Source organism: Danio rerio, chromosome 18 (genome assembly GCF_049306965.1).
Source record: "Danio rerio strain Tuebingen ecotype United States chromosome 18, GRCz12tu, whole genome shotgun sequence".
NCBI classification, from domain to species: Eukaryota; Metazoa; Chordata; class Actinopteri; order Cypriniformes; family Danionidae; genus Danio; species Danio rerio.
The window spans coordinates 40,444,992-40,461,586 of NC_133193.1; positions in this window are offsets into that span (position 1 = coordinate 40,444,992).

A 16,595-nucleotide genomic window follows, 5' to 3' on the forward strand; every position below is an offset into this window, starting at 1 on the left:
TAGATCTTATAAAACACTTAAACATGTCCTGTTGTTTCTATGTGAATCCATGAATATGTTATATTGGTGGAAAATTCTGAAGTAAACCTTCATGACCAATCATGACCAGATTCAATTTCGGAAATGATTGATTGTGTTATAGATACAAAATATTGGATGACTACATTTCCATTTAATTAATACATATAAGACAGTGATAATAAGTATTATGCTTGACACTTTCAAAAATACAAGTTTTACTTTACATGTTTCACAGTCAAAGACCAGTGGGTTGTATTGTACAGCAGCTTGTCTTTTGAAAAGAATGTCCCCCATTATGTTACAAAAACAGCCTTCTTCCACTTTACAAGTATTGCCACACAAAAAAAACATGTCATCTGTTTCTAATACAGAAAACTTGTTCATGCATTGATGACATTCAGACTGGATTATTGTAATCCATCTTTCAAGAGTTCACACTTAGCTGATGATTTATAAAAGCTTGTTTGGCATGCTGTCCCGGGAGAGAGCCCCAAGCTCAAGGGCTCCTCGAGCCCGGGGCTTCCTCCCGTTGGCAGAGCAAGAGGGGAGCCTGAGCTCGGTGGATCTCAGAACTCCCCTGCTGTGGTAACTATGGGAACACAAGGGATTAGACAAAGCTTGATTGTTATGCATGTTGAATGTCTTTGGATGGTGGGAAGAAACCGGAGAACCCGGGGAAAACCCACGCGGACACAGGGAGAACATACAAACTCCTCACAGAAACACCCACCGGTCCTGTGGAACCAGGGCTGGCAGTGTTCTTGCTGTGGGGCTCACAGTGCTAACCACTGGGCCACCGTGCCGCCCAATCAGAGGTAAAGGAGGAGGGTTTCTTCCAAACAAAGATAAAGTGAACTGAAAACTGTGGCTATTCATATGATTGGAAGATAGTGATTAGCAAATGCAAGACCGGCCGTGATAAATCATAAGCACGTGATCCTCTTGAAATTAGTTTATGAATAAACTTCACTTAATAAATAAGCTATACTGAGCAGATGTATGGTAGTACCTAGAATCACAACCAAAGCAAGAACAACATTTTCACATCAGATGTCTTAACATTGCTTATGTTTGGGGAGCAGAAACACTTTCAATTCAAATCAAGAATAAAAACACATCTCTTTAGCCATGCAGACACATAATGCACCCATTACCATTGTGCTTCAGTACATCTGATCAAAAGCACACTATTATCCTTTGCTTGAATTATACCAATTATTCGACGCACGCTTTTCTGCTCAGATCTCTGAAAGAGGATGCCAATGCTTGTGAGGATTTCACAAACTTTTGATAAATATACAAAATGACATTTCATGTATTATATAATTGAATTATCTGCATGATAACTGTGTAGTCTGCCATTAAGACATTATCTTGACAAACATCTTAGATTACATTTTCTGAGTTTAAGGCATCTAATGACAGTATGCACGTAAACACCACTCAGCCTGTTTTGCTTGCTAGAATTCAAACCAATCAACCAACCATGAATCCACAATTGAAAAAGGCTGCGAGTGAACTATGGCACAGTCTAGTTCTGCCCCAGTCATCAACAAAGCCTGAATTGCGTTGACAGGCTAATAAAACCTAAAGTCTGTGTCACAGTGTTTCACACAAATCATGAATTCTAAGAATTATCCATGATATGATCAGGATGTGTTCAAATCTGTAAGTGATCTTGTTTGCAGGTTGTGTGTGTGATTTAATTTGTTAAAAGAGTAATTAGGTACAGCCGATTTTCAATTCAAAGCTCTTTAATCTCTCAGTAATCTGTCTTTCTTATCGCTGACAGAAGAACCAGTCCAGTTAAGCCGGACCACATCAATTTTCAAGATAAAATTCAATTTCACTGAGTTCATTTGTCTTAATTACCAAAACGTTTAACAGCCAAAAAACAGGATGGAAAAAAGTCTAAATAGCTCACTATTATCAAATATAACACATTTTTTTACAAACACCTTTATATAACTGAAAAATCTAGGCTATTTTTGCATTACATTACAATCACACAAAACTTTTGCTGATAAATAATGAATATGCTAGTTTTTCATTTGCAAGGATAATCTGTTTTGAAAAAGCAAACATTTTGGACAATGTCATTATGCAGGAATGCTAATCACTACAGTTTCGACAGTTAATAATTCTAAGTGTTTACACACTTTTTATTTGTTTGATAGTTGATGCATAAATGAGCAAGAGATTCTCATACTTTTTAAAAATCCACATAAAAGAGGAACTTTTTTTTCAATAAACAGCACAAAACTTACCTGACAAATATTATAAGATGCATTCACGAGCATTGTATTCTCATTACAATTGGTTTAAATGTCAGAAATGAGAATGGAAATTCTCTATGTAGCCCTTCAATCAAAATAAAAACATGAACAGTTAACAATCTGTCTGAGAAGCCCTGCAAACACTTGATTCAATTTAAAACCAAAAATGGAACGTTTTAACAAAGAAAAGGCATAAAAACATATGACAACATCATGACTTACTACTGTATGTTGTGGTGTAATCTGAATGTACTACTTTCACTATGTTGACAATATCACTTAATTTACTATACCAGTGTCAGTTACGCCACACCAATGCCTTTCACAAATCCTCTCATGTGGCCTCATGGGATAGTAGCATATCCTTCATATACACACTTCAGAAGGAAGGAAGTAGGTCATTCATAAGTACATCCATGGGTAGAATTAACTACTTTTTTTACACACTCTTTTATGATCTAACTAGCTTTTTACTTACTGTATAGCGAGAAAGTGATTTCAGATTTAGCCCAGGGATTTTAACTTAGTTCCTAGAGGGCCACAACCTTGTAGAGTTTAAGTTTAACCTTAATTAAATGTGCCCGGTTCAGCTAATTAGGTCCTCCAGGCTTATTGAAGATTACAGGTATGGATGTTGGAGCAAGGCTGGAACTAAACTCTGCAGGACTGTGGTCCTCTGATAACTGGATTTACAATCCCGATACAGACTAAACAATAGACGTAGAGCACTAACAAAATACATCCACAGCAACAATTCACACACACACATGGGTTTTCATGTTTTATAGGGAATTGTATATTGTAGAGTCCTCCTAGCCCAACCCTTCAAACTCAACCTTCACAGAAAACATTCTGCAGGTTTACATTTTCAAATTTTGTATTATCATCCTTCTCAAGGGGACCAAAAAATGTCCCCAGAAGGTCAAATATTACAGGTATTATGATAATTTATGGCGTCATGGTGGCGCAGTGGGTAGCATGATCACCTCACAACAAGAAGGTCACTGGTTCAAGTCTTGGCTGGGTCAGTTGGCTATTCTGTGTGGAGTCTGCATGTTCTCCCCGTGTTCACGTGTGTTTCCTCCAGGTGCTTTGGTGTCCCCAAGTCCAAAGACATGTGCAAGGTGAGTTGTGTAGGCTAAATTCCGTAGTGTATGAGTGTGTATGGATGTTTCCCAGAGATGGGTTGCAGCTGGAAAGGCATCCGCTGCATAAAACATATGCTGAATAAGTTGGCGGTTCATTTCGCTGTGGCGACCCCAGATTAAGGGTACTGGTCTGTGGATCAATTGGTACCGGGCCGCACAAGAAATTATTAATTTACTTTAAAAATTTCTTGCGAAGGGGAAAAGGCCCAGTGAAGACCCACAAAGGGCCAGTTCAAGAAGATCAACTGCTGGAGATCACAAATGATGGTGGCCTTTTAGGGGCCATTCGCATACCGTGTCTTTTCTAGTTCGAGCAAGTACGTTATTTTCAATGGCATGACACGCTTGCGCCTTCGAGACGCACCCAGTTGAATGAATGTCATGAGTGCACCACGAGTCACGTGACAAGAACTGACTGATCAGCTTTAAACTTTGTATGGAATATACACATTTTTGGTAGACTGTTATCTCAGATAAACACAGAACACCCAAACACTGCAGTGTTTTGTCAGCTCATCTTCTGAGAAAACGGTTGATGGTCACCTATAGCAACCAATGAAATTCCCACTCACCCAATCCCACCACCCTGTAATGTAATGTAATTGTAATGTTGAATGCCCCCCTTCATGCGTCTCTGTTGTTAATGCTGCCATCTGATGTTAATTTAACAATTTATTTAATTTTATATTAATAATAACTACTATTATTACTAATATAATTAATTAATAGTTAAATTGTCAAAAATTAAACAAAATGAAAAAAATAAAACTGTCACCTATGGCCTTCCGCATATATATCTGGTGGCCATATGGGCCATAACACATGCGCTGTCACTTTATTAAAACCAAACCCAATTGTGGGAGGAGTGAAATTTACATATGCAATTTCAATAACCAAATGCATTTACTGTCCAGTTTCACCTCCTGAAGTGGTCTGAGCGATCGGATTTACATCTATCTTGAAAGCATTTCAGAGGGCATTTAAACCATTTTGATAGCTATCAATCAGAAAAAAAAAAATGCATGAAGTTACCAGGTGTAAACAGCCCCTTCATGTTCAAAGTCATGTGTTTCTTGTTTCATGTAAGGTGTGATTCCTTGTTTTCCCTTTGCTTTGTTGATGTTTCATGTTCTCCTTAGTTGATTGTATAATTATCTTGTTATGGTTTTCTATTAGTTGTTTCATCATGTACCTATAAGGTATGTTTGATTTGAAGCAGCAATTAAACTTCAGACTGATACACATGCTTTTGATCTCTTGCTACGTTGATGTCATACCGATCAGTTGTGCAGCTTCACTTTGAATTCAAACACACTATGACAAAATGATATACTGTATGCAAATGTGTATGTTTACTGTGTACTGTACAAATACTAATGTTTTCTACTAATGATTTAAAAAATCGAACGGCTACACACCTCAATAGAAATAACTACTAAGGTTTTCTGTAACATTTTACTTCAAGAGGTTCTTAAGACTGTCATATGACAGTCATTAACATGTAACTGTTATTAAGTGTTGTTTACTCAGTTATAACATTTTACATAAACACAGGCTTATTCTGAAAATGTAACCCTATATACATTTCTGGAGATCGCAAATTATGCAGCCAGAAGTACCTATATCTACATTTAGTCTTTAAAACAAGTGCTACGGGTGGTGTGAGTCAATCAGTGCTTTTGAAAACACTATTGATTGGGTTTAGGGAAGGAGGAGAGTGGGTCATTCATTCATTCATTCATTCATTCATTCATTCAGTCAGTCGACAGTGGCCTCTGGTCGATTTATGCGAGAACAGCTAGGAAAAGCATACACATCGGCCTCTGGTGGATTTACAAAAACAAAAACTGCTAAAAAACGTAGCTCCTGGGATGTATTTGCTGCTCTCTAGAAATGTATATAGCGGTACATTTTCTGATGAGCCTGAGTTGTTTTAAATGGAAAGGTGACATTGTTTGAGATGTTTTTGCCATAAAAAAAACTTGACATTACCAAATACAAAATAACTTGTTTTTGTTATGACATCTTGACATTACAAAACAAATCTGTTATAATCTGTCATGATGCCATTATTACTGTCATCAATTTTATAAGTGCCATTAATATTTTTTTCTTAACCTTAACTACAGTGGTAGACACTGAATTTGTCATGAAAATGTCATTTCATATTATTGCTGTAAACAATTTTTTTTTCACAGACTATTGTCACCTTTAATGAATATTTTAATTATCTGAAACAAATCATGTTGCAATTATAATTTTTTATTTTGGCCTGATGACACAATGTTTATGACAAGTGTATGACAATGATGTTTATGACATGTTTATGACATGTCGCCAAATTTGATTGTCAAGTTATTAAACATTGTCACCTTTTCATTTAACCTCTTAAAGTCAAGTGCTTTTTCAGCCTGATCTCGTGAGGAAATATATTTTTTTTATGTTTTGTCAGTTTAGTGGTTAATTCGTACAAATTCTTATGAGTTCAGTCGTACAAAACTGTACGATTTTAAAAAGGTGTGGCACCCAACCCCATCCCTAACCCCAACCGTCATTGGGTGATGAGCAAATCGTACTAAATTGTACAAATTCATATGAATTAGCCACTAAATCAAAAAGTTAGGAATTGCCATGAGATTGCGTTTGCTATTTTGGGCTTTCCACCTGGATTGTGCCTACCCAAATTCACATGCAGACGTGTAAATGCCAAAGTTTCTTATCATTTTAAAGAAAAATCTTTGGATTCTCATAAAACACTGTTGAAAGTGATTGAAATAATTGTATATGCTGTCTGTAATATAATAAACCCCTCCAAAAAAGTGGCGCTTTTTTTTTGTAAACTCAAAGTGTACCTTTTTGGTTCTGTGTGGTCTAGGTTGATTTAATTAATTTTGGTGATTCCTGCACATGTCAGTAATCATAGGAAAATGTCGCTACTGAGAGAACTGAACCACTTATGGGGGTATTGGGCCAGTGTGGACCTTTAAAATTTAAAGAATGCTTAAGTAATGACACTTTTTAACAGTTGTCATATACATGCATACAATCCCATACATATTCATGGTGTGTCATGTCATGATTATAAAGGTGGCATGACTTATAAACATTTCTTCAAACAAACAAAAATATATTTTTTAATAATTTATTTTTTAAAAGATAATGAAAACACTAAATATTTTCTAAGCTTTACCACAGGCCTCTTCTTGCACATTACACCAACTTCTTTTTATCTTTCATGCATTTTATTTTTAGCCATAAACTTTACATGTTATTGTCATACTTCAAGCTGTAATATGACATCTAGTGCAGTGGAAACAGAAACAGAAACAATGGAATTAATGCTGTGTTTTTGTTGTGTTACTGTTTGCCATAAATATCATGTAAAATAATTAAAACTGGCTTTGTTGCAGGTCAAATAGCATCATAGTCATGCATTGTTTCACACAAATAGTTTTTTTTTATGTGATATTTCTTATTTGATGTAAATGGGTCTTAAATCAAAGCAGCGACCCCAAGCTTTAAGACCCAATTAAATCAAGAGCTCAGGTGAAATCACCTTTTCAAGGTGGGCTGAAGCTCCTGTCTATACAGTACCTGCAAGGGTACAATCATAAAGCATGCTTTTGCTCAGTGCTTACCCTCAAAATTAATTCTGCTTCTTCACCGTTCCACAGACCTATCATCTGAGCCTGGATTTCTTGGACTGCAAAGCTGAGATAAGAAAACGCGTTCAAGCTTATTCAAATGGGGAAATTGGTTTTGATCACATAGCTGAGGTTTTTGAGCTGTGGCGAAAAGAAGTCCTTAGTGAGTGCTTACCAGGCACAGCTCCAACTCGATGAAGACATCTCGACTGAGCAAGGATACAAAAATCTTCCATTCAGTAAGCTGCAGGTTCTATTCAGCGACTAACACAATTATGTTTTCTCTTTCTCTTTCGCACACACACACACACACACACACACACACACACACACACACAGCATCCGCTTTCATAAGGTCTAGGTTATACACAAACGTACACAAGCATACATGAACCCACACGCACAGAGACTTGTACTGTTTGTTTTCATTGATTATACAGGCATTCATTTCCAAACAGCTCTTCACCTAGACTCCACACTGCTGCATACACGAAACACAATGCACTCTAACCAGAGCAGCTGCTCAGAGACTTGAGTGTGTGCAGCATGATAATGTGTTAAACCTTTGTACACCTCTTTGTTTGAAAAAAAAAATAAAATTCAATTACACGTACACAAACAGAAACGTGGATGTACAAGCAAATACACCTCTGGATAGCTCCATCTGTGGGAACGAAATGGCAAAGATCTTCCTAAACTGAAATAAATATCTTGGATATCGATAAGAGTACTAATAAACAATATTTGCATATGGAAAATTGTGCAAAACTATACAACCCAGGCTCATTTTGAAAACGAACCTCTATATACATTTCTGGAGGCCCTGTACTACGTCCCAGGAGGTATGTATTTTTGCAGTTTTTATTTTCGCGAATCCACGAGAGTTCGCTGTGTATGCTTTTTCATATCTTAAATTATCTCAGACCTCTGTTCTCCCATAAACTCACCAGAGGCCACTGTTGACTGACTGACTGATTGACCAATTGACTGACCCACCCTCCTCCTTCGCTAAACCCAACCAATTTTATCAATTGATGACGATGACCGGGTTCGAGTCTGGGGAAGAGAGCTTCCAGAAATCAGGACTGACAAAAACAGAATCCATAAAATAAAGTGAACAAGTTCATAACAGGGTGAGAATGTGGTAAAATTTGAAAACATGGTAAAAATTAGACGAGGGCTTTTCTTTTTCTGGACGGCTTTTGTAAATTGTTGGTTGGGTTTAGGAAAGTACACTGCTGCATACACGAAACACAATGCACTCTAACCAGAGCAGCTGCTCAGAGACTTGAGTGTGTGCAGCATGATAATGTGTTAAACCTTTGTACACCTCTTTGTTTGAAAAAAAAAATATTCAATTACACGTACACAAACAGAAACGTGGATGTAAAAGCAAATACACCTCTGGATAGCTCCATCTGTGGGAACGAAATGGCAAAGATCATCCTAAACTGAAATAAATATCTTGGATATCGATAAAAGTACTAATAAACAATATTTGCATATGGAAAATTGTGCAAAACTATACAACCCAGGCTCATTTTGAAAACGAACCTCTATATACGTTTCTGGAGGCCCTGTACTACGTCCCAGGAGGTAAGTATTTTTGCAGTTTTTATTTTCGCGAATCCACGAGAGGTCGCTATGTATGCTTTTTCATATCTTAAATTATCTCAGACCTGCTGTTCTCCCATAAACTCACCAGAGGCCACTGTTGACTGACTGACTGACTGACCAATTGACTGACCCACCCTCCTCCTTCGCTAAACCCAACCAATTTTATCAATTGATGACGATGACCGGGTTCGAGTCTGGGGAAGAGCGCTTCCAGAAATCAGGACAGACAAAAACAGAATCCAAAAAATAAAGTGAACAAGTTCATAACAGGGTGAGAATGTGGTAAAATTTGAAAACATGGTAAAAATTAGACGAGGGCGTTTCTTTTTCTGGACGACTTTTGTAAATTGTTGGTTGGGTTTAGGAAAGTAAGCGGGTGGGCAGGTCAATCTGTAAAATTAGTTGGGTTTAGGGGAAAAAAGGATGGTGGGTCAGTCTATTGGCCAGTCGCCTAGTCAATCATTCAGTCAGTCAGACAGATGGTCGTTAAACAGCGGCCTCTGGTGGGTTAATGTGAGAACAGCGTGGGTGAGATACAAAAAAAGTGCACACAGCAGCCTCTCGTGGATTTGTGAATACAAAATCTGCAAAAATACTTACCTCCCAAAATACTTACCTCCCAGGACGTATTTACAGGGACTACGTTTTTAAAATATGCCTGGGTTTGTTTTTATCTTACCTGCTTTCTGGAACCGTTCTTCACCAGACTCAAACCCCATTGTCGTGGTCAACTCCTCTGCGTCTGAAGTGTGCCGAAGTACATGACTACCTAACTGGACAAACTAGTTGCAGTGGGAAAGTCATCCACATGGAGGTAAGCACTCATCTGGCAAGCACAAAAAGGAATGGGGTTATATTGCTCCGTAGCGTTCATTAAAAAAATTAAATGCAGCCATATGTACCTCTGACAACATAATTTGCGGTCTCCAGAAACGTATATAGGGACTACTTTTCAGAATGAGTCTGTGTTGAAACTATAGTAGGCGAACACGAACAATATTCTCAAGGTATCAGTTTGAAGGAATCTAAAAACTTTTAATGAACTCAGCAAATTGGTTGTATGAAATGTAATTTGCAAGTAACTTGCCTGCAGTGGTGTAAAGTAACAAATTACAAATACTCAAATTACTGTATTGGAGCAGTTTTTCTCAGAAATTGTAATTTACTAAGTAGTTTTAAAAATGTGTACTTTTACTCCACTACTTACCTTCAAACTGCAGTCACTACTTTTATTTTTTATTTATTGGGATTGGGTGAGTAGTCTTGTGATTCCTGTTTAAGCAAATTGCACACAGAAGGTAAATTGCATCAAAAGGAACTACCTTATGTCACACAACCAGCGATCGCTTCCCAGAGGATCGCTGGTTTTCACACGAACTCTCCAAACTACATTTCCGCTTTTCCCAGGACCACATTTTCATACATGCACTGCTCCCAAACACGCAAGTCTGTTCAGTCATCTATCCTGATTGCAAACACCAGCTGGACCTTGTTCACAGACTGATTTCAGTACATTCATAAGCCACTCATTGACGCTACCAGTTTGCCAAGTCTTGTTTGCTTCCTAGTAACATTACAACGCGTTTCCCTGTCTCCGTGTATCGATCCTAGCCTAGTACCCTTGTTATCCTGTTTAGCCGCCTGCCTTTTGACCTTTTGCCTGTTTAACGTTTATGATTCTGGACTGCCTTTATATACCCGTTAGCACCTGATGACCACGGCTTGCCTGACTTTGAATAAAACTGCATATTGGATCTTACCTCCTGTTGTCTCCTGTCACTCCACCCCAGTCGTGGTAACACCTTAATACATGGACGATTCATAATTGCAGCAAACGGTTTGGAAGCATTTCAAGTGTCCAAGAAGACGTCTAAAATCTTTACCCGCAATGACAGAGACTGTTTAGATGCATGTCTCTGATGAGAAGATGGCAGATGTTTACTGTATGATGACCGAAATGGCCTTAAACACTCAGCAGGCACAAGACATCAACATGACATCAGATCGATGTCAGATTAACCCTAACCCTAACCATTTTGTTTCTAAATGAAAATCGGGTTGACATCAGAACCCAACGTCAGGCTGACGTCAATGTGCAGTGTCCAATCTAAAATCAACCAAATATCAACGTTTAATGATGTTACAGCTCAGAGTTGACGTGGACGTTACCACTATCAGAAGTTGGATTTTGGTTGCCATACCTAATGAACAAATTTCAGTATTTGACATCAGTATGATGTTGGTTTAAGATGTTTAGGATGGCTCAATATTGCATTTTGGTTACTTTCTAACACAACCTAAATTCTTGGATACTAGCTAGACATTGAATTTTAGTTAACTGACATCACAACCTAAATCTAACCTAATATTAACTTCTTAATGATGTTGTGTCCCTGCTGGGCAATAACTAAACTCACAACAGAATGTTATGTTTACATACATCGACACATCACATATAAACGCATCAGTTTTTTCAATGCAATAATCCCCACTCGCTACACTTGAGTACTTTTGAAATGTCTACTTTTTACTCATACTTTGAGTAATATTTACTAGAGATACTTTTACTCTACTTGCACTACATCTTTTACTTAAGTATGATTTTTCCGTACTCTTTCCACCTTCTGCTTGTCTGCAATATGCAATCGGATAAATCCAATATTAATGTGTAAATCAATTTAGAGCTATTGTGTAGAAATAAAGTTAGACATTGACACATTTCTCCTGTTTTTCATGGATAGAGAAATTTATTATAAAAGTGAACACAAATTGTTAAGTGATTTTCTGTAGTTTCATTCAGCATTAAAGGGATAGTCTCATTCATGGGGTTTTAAAACTTTATGAATCATTCTTCTGCTGGACACAAACGAAGTTTAAACAAACTAAAGGAAAATGAAAACAAAGTGTTAAGTATTTCACAGCAGTTTACTGTGGATAGATTTTATGTTGACCATAATTTTTCTTAATGCAGTTCATATTGTCTGCAGAAGGCCTGAATAGAAATAGCAGCCGTCATTGCCCTGACTAAAATGTAAAGCAACCAATGACAGTTGGTTTTGTTCATTATGTTGTTTTAAAATGTGAAAATGTGAAATCGACATCCTTACAATAATAAACCAGCATGCAATAGATAAAAAAAAAATAAATTTAATTTCAAGATAATTGTGTTCAGTCTTCAAAATGACTTTTTCCCCAGACTGTTGAAGAACAGTTTGCTGGATATCATCAGTGTTCAGCCACTGGTCAAATGGACCGCAAAGTATAAAGATTGATGTCTGAAATCAATACTAGAGTATTAAAGTGTTTTCATTGTATGCTTTCAGCCATACAAAACATTACTTTAGACTTAACTTTGTCCAGATTTGCCTGTGAAATGGCATATACTGATTCTGAGTGGATATTTTCGCACCAGTAAATAAACATGTGGTAACATATTATAATGTTGTAACATATTAAAAATGATATTATAATGACTTAATGTAGGATGTAAAGGATAATGTACATCTAGGCTGTTGTCACACAAAAAAGCCTGACTGTTACTCAAGATATTTGTAGTACCAGATGAGCTAGAATTATTTCATTAGTGTGTTATCTGGGAAACAGATATATATATATATATATATATATATATATATATATATATATATATATATATATATATATATATATATATATATATATATATATATATATATATATATATATATATATGATTGATGATTGATCAGTTAGAATAAAGTATTCCAGAGAGCCGTGTGATAAATGTGTATAATACACTATTGTGTATAATGCACCAATCAGAGAGCTGCTTTCAATGTTTGAAAATTAATATTGCTTTTAATATTATAATTATATAATTATAAAATCTCTACTGAAGCATTGAATGTAAATATGACATGACAGAAATAAAATTTGCTACAGTCTTATATAAACATGTGCATTGTGGGTATAGAATTTTGCTTACTCAAGTGCTAAACTAACTCAAGTTTTTTGACTATGCGAAATAAATAAATGATTCAAGTAAAACCTTGTATGCCTTATTAGAAAGTTTTAAATAAATTAACAAGACACTATGAAGCATTAATGTTTTAATATTTCAGAATCATTTTAACCTCATACACTGTTAATCAGCCTACAGTAACTAGCTGAAACACCTATTGCTAAAAACGGAATGACTTGAGACTTGACCTGGACCTGAACCGCAGGGACTTGTGAACATGTCTGGCACAAGTACAGTTATGTGTGAGTGATGAATGCGCCTACATACTGTGATGTGAAGACAAAGGTTTCTGAAAGGTTATCCAGGTGCAAAGGGAATTCAGCAGCCTGTTCTATCCTCTCTCTAAAGCAACTATGATAAGCATAGTCCAAGTGTTTCTTTTGTCCCCTTCTGTGATGACAGCCAATGGGAATTAACTGTGTGTCATTAAAACTTCCCTCTTGATAACCCTGTGCTATAGTTTTGTTGTTTAGTCGAGGTGATGGAAAAACTCACTCGGAGGGCTAAAATCCCCATGATACACACACATACACGCTTGCATGCACATCCAGTCCTGCCATGCATAGCGGTTTATTGTGCAGTTTTGAATTGATGTGGTCCAGTTGGCTGTAAATCCACAGATGTGTGCTCTTTCCGTTTGACATGTGACACCTCACTGCAGTATATGATGCAATGACACTGCAGCCACAACCATCATTCATTTGATTCAATTTCCTTTTCTTAGTTCCTTATTTATTAGGGGTAACCACAGCAGACTGAACCGCCAACTATTCCGGTATATGTTTTTTAGGAAGCGGATGCCCTTCCAGCCGCACACCCCAGTCTGGAAAACACCCATACCTTTTCGCATTCACACACACTCATATACTATGGCCAATTTGGTTTATTCAGTTCACATATATCGCATGACTATGGGGGAAACTGGAATATCTGGAGGAAACCCATACAAAAATTTAAGAACATGCAGACTCCACACAGAAATGCCAACTGGCCCAGCCAGGACTCAAACCAGTGACCTTCTAGCTGTGAGGTGACAGTGCTAACCTCCGAGCCATGATAATGTGATAATGATAAAGTGTAATTATTACATTATTAAAAACAATATTTGTGTCTGGTAAAGTTTTTCAAAACATGTGGCTATACATCGCCCGCTGAAATAAAATTCTGTTTACATCCTCATATATAATTGAATGTGTATTAATATTTAAATGTAGGTATGCCAGATCTAACATTTTTAATCCTCTAACAGATTTTCTTGCTGGAGGAATCTGAGTAAAAACATCTGAAGGCTGCAGTTTTTCTTTGTGGACAGGTAATTGATTTGTTTTTGTTGAATTCTGTTAACCCTTAAATACACACTGTTGTTCTCTAATCATTACTACATATTGGAGTCTGTAGCAACAACAACGGTCCCATGTTGTATTATATGGGCTTAACTACTATGTATTTATAAATGTATATAAATATAATACTTCATGTGTTCATAATTTATTGCAGAAGACTACTGTTGCTATTGAGGTATGCTAATACTGCTCCCTGTATTAATATCTACTCAAAAGTAGTATTGCCACTAACTAATTTTATTCATAATGCAAATGCCATTAACACATGACTAATTAACATTATAATGCTAGCTTTCCTGTTGTTATTGTTACAACTTGAAGTTCACAGCTGACCTTGCTAGCTAGCTAACCCATTGCAAATATTGCATGTTCCACTATTGAACAGTGTTGCCATTTGGCAGCACATACATTTGATCGATTTACAAAAAAGAAATTTGATTTAAAAAAAAGTGAGTTGTGAATATGCCATCATAACATACTGGAGGTGATGTTTCAGATTTTTTTTGTGTATCTGACATAATTTGATCCTTTGTTTTTATTGACATTAACATTTGCATTTAGCAACTACTCACAATAAATAGCAGTCTGTCAGAAATCGTGCTACAGAAAAACACGGCATTTTATGTGACTTAACCACAGCACATCATTGGCTACACTGATTTCTTCTCTTAAAATAAATAAATAAATAATAATAAAAATGTTGGTCTTAAAGAAACAGTGACAGGAAAATTAACATAAGTATCATGTTGCCATATGGTTACACCGTGGAGTCGAGTATTCAGTTTAAATCTTTATGTTTTGGTTCAATTCAAGTCAACAATGTTTTTTGTTATTTTAGACCTTTTAATTGAACAAATTGGTCTTGGGTTCATACAATTTACCTTCAGTAGACTCATCTGGTAGAGTCTGTTACATTCTGCCATAATAATCAAGAGACTTTGCTGCCATACCATTGCTGCAGCAGATGCAACGATATTACACTGTGCTGTTGCCTTGTTACCCTGCTGGGGACTATTTTCAGGCACTACGTAATATCTTTGTGTATATACTATACTATTTACACTCAACGGCAACTTTATAAGGTACACCTGTCCAACTGCTCGTTAACGCAAAATTTCTAATCAGCCAATCACATGGCAGCAAATCAATGAATTTAGGCCTGTAGACATGGTCAAGATGATGTGAAGCAGTTCAAACCGAGCATCAGAATGGGGTAGAAAGGTGATCTAAGGGACTTTGAATGGTGCCGGCCGGGCTGGTCTGAGTATTTCAGAAACTGCTGATCTACTGGGATTTTCAAGCACAACTATATCTAGGGTTTACAGGGTATTTTCCAATAAAGACAAAATATCAAGTTAGTTCTGTGGGTGCAAGTGTCTTGTTGATGCCAGAGGTTAGAGGAGAATGGCCAGAATGGTTCCAGTTGATAGAAAGGCAACAGTACTCGAATAACCACTCGTTAAAATTGAGGTCAGCACGTCAAACCTTGAGGCAGATGGGCTACAACACACCGGGTGCCACTCCTGTCAGCTAAGAACAGGAAACTGAGGCTACAATTCATACAGGCTCACCAAAATTAGACAATAGAAGATTGGAAAAACTTTGCCTGTCTGATAAGTCTTGATTTCTGCTGTGACATTTAGATGGTTGGGTAAGAATTTGGTGTCAACAACATAAAAGTATGTATCCATCCTTCCTTTTTATCAGTGGTTCAGGCTGGTGGTGGTGGTGTAATGGTGTGGGGGATATTTTTAATTGGCACACCTTGGGCTCATTGGTACCAGTTGACCATTGCGTCAACACCACAACCTACCTGAGAATTGTTGCTGACCATGTCCATCTTATGTCCAGCTATCTTGTGATGGTTACTTCCAGCAGAAAAATGCACCATGTCATTAAGCGTGAATCACCTCAGACTGGTTTCTTGAACATGACATTAAGTTCACTGTACTCAAATGGCTTCCATAGTCACCAGATCTCAATCCATTAGAGCACCTTTAGGATGTGGTGGAACGGGAGCAACTGCAGCAACTGTGTGATGCTATTATGTCAATATGGACCAAAATCTCTGAGGAATATTTCCAGTACCTTGTTGAATCTATGCCACAAAGGATTTAGGTAGTTCTGATGCCAAAAAGGGGTCCAACCCAGTACTAGTAAGAAAATAGCAACTTTTTTTTGCATTTTCTGTTGCTCTTTTAATATTATAATATTAATATTGTTGCTCTTATAATATATTGTGTAATATATTACACAAGCTTTATTAACAAGCTTGTGTCAAGCTTTAAATAAAAAGAAAACTATCAAAATGCTTTATCAAAGATTTTGAACAAGATGCTAATGGTTTAATTTGCTGAAAATGCTCCTGCCAGATCTATAAAAATGGTTAACAAAAAAACAAACAATTTTTACATTTTTATTTTTTTTTATTTTAAGATTTACTTTTTTTTCCAAACATTTTTGAATAATTTAGGTCAGGGCAGTATATTAGGAATACATTTCAGAGAAAGAGGTAGATGGAATTGAAAAAGTCCACAAGTTGGGAC